Consider the following 1,826-nt stretch of genomic DNA (forward strand, 5'->3'; position numbering starts at 1 on the left):
TCCCCCGCCGCGGCCTGCTCGGCCCTCACAGGGTGCTCCAGCACCCGCAGCCTCGGCCCCCCCACGCAGTCTCCCCCTCCAGCCCTTCCCACCTCCGCCCGAGACCCCCGCACCGCCTGGCTGGGAGTCCCCCTCCGCGTTGTGGGGCGGGGGTCACTTGAAGTCAACTGCCCTTGCTGCAAAGGACAGATAAGCCGGGGAAAAGAAGGCGCCCCGTGTTTGCCCGGCTCCCATCCTTCCTCCCGCGACTAGTCGGCCCCAGGCGACCACACAGACCTCAGGTGGTCCTGCTCAGTCATCTACCAACACGCGTACTAGGAGCGTCTACATGTGCACTTTAATGCGCATTCAAGCGTCACAGAAAAATTCTGCCTTTTCACTCTTGCGGGTTAAAAGAGGCTAATGCGCCGTTTCTAGTACCTCACAATGGAGGCAATACATTTAAGGCACATTAGCAAAAACGCATTCATTCGTGAACATGTTGACGCGCCCACTGATGACTTTTCCCTAGTTCCTGGAAGACTGCCCCGTGTCCTCCTCGTACCGAGGGATTGCCGACAATGCCAGCTCTTCTAGTTGGAGCAGGGGCAGGCAATTATTTTGGGTGGAGGGCCACTTACTGAGTTTTGGCAAGCCATCAAGGGCTACATGACAGGCAGCCAGGGGCAGATAAATATTAATTTTCTAAAATTTTTAGGGGCCCCACAGGCCAGACAGAATGGCCTGGTGGGCTGCGGGCCGCATTTTGTCCACCCCTGGGTTAGATAGTGCCCCTCCATGAATCAAAGCAGCCAACTGTGTTAAGTTACACTAAAGCATATTGTGATTTTTTTCCCCACAACTGTATATTTTTAGGTCTCTATACTTTCAATGCAAAATCATAAGCCTGGCCATAAAATTTAAAACTCAAGACTACCTACGTGACAAGCAGAAGACAGGGCAGGGTGGCACCTTTGAGACTGACTTATTCAGAAAGGCATAAGCTGTTCTAGGCTACAGTTAGTTGAGGATAAAATGCAGAATTGACATACCAAAGGAGGAGTCTTAATTATCAGCCTAACAGCTGCTTCTGTGCGGTCACACCAGCCTGTCAGAAACTGGGCCTGAAGGGACCTCTTTTTGGGTGGCCAAATATTTCATTCTCTACGCATTGGCCTCTTTGCTGAGCCTGGCAAAGGGGCAACGATGAGGATTTCTGTGATATGGACACCAGTTTGACAGAGAATTTTGGCTCAAGGCAGCATACAGCTTATGTCAGCAAGGCTAGGAACAGATGTTGCATTCGTCATTGGACAAGTTGTTCCTGTAATTGTCTCGGAATAGAAGGATTGGCTTGCACAAACACCATCCTTTTGATCAGGGTTTAGCAAGATGCTGAATGCACTGCTGCTTTTCTGACACTGATTCAATGATGCAACCCCAGGATAACCGTTCAGATGCACTTTGCAATATCCCAGAATAAACTGTTAGTACTTAGCCCGTGAACCCCTTTAGAATGTATCCCAGTAGACATCTGAATGATTGCAATTTGGCCCAGGTTCAAAAGGTTTATCCCTAGATGCATGCAATTTCTGTTTTATAGTCTGAGAACTGTGGAGCCTCAGCTTAAGAAAGAGACCTGTTGCTTGTACCTACCTCCTGCCTACCTTGTATGGTTAAAGCTGTAGACTCAGGTCTTAGCTTTGTCCTTCACCAGTTGTAACATCTTGATTCAATTAAATTATTGATAGTATCAGATTCATATTGTATGAGATCTACGCATAGCATCACTGTATATGGATAGAAAGGAACCTAGAAAAAAAATGCAGAAAGAGGGTAAATCAGTG

General features: G+C 48.5%; 1 protein-coding gene across 1 annotated transcript in view; it reads right to left on the reverse strand.

Moving 5' to 3' along the window:
- The window catches only part of NEXMIF (neurite extension and migration factor), a 255,007-nt gene extending 253,253 nt beyond the window's left edge, over window positions 1–1,754 (reverse strand). Inside the window, exon 1 of the mRNA XM_025214451.1 lies at window positions 1,647–1,754. The gene's annotated coding sequence lies outside the window, so the exon portion shown is untranslated. The remainder of the gene's footprint in view (window positions 1–1,646) is intronic.
- Between the last annotated feature and the right edge of the window lie 72 nt (window positions 1,755–1,826).

Source organism: Alligator sinensis, unplaced genomic scaffold, assembly GCF_000455745.1.
Source record: "Alligator sinensis unplaced genomic scaffold, ASM45574v1 scaffold1196_1, whole genome shotgun sequence".
Lineage (NCBI taxonomy): Eukaryota > Metazoa > Chordata > Crocodylia > Alligatoridae > Alligator > Alligator sinensis.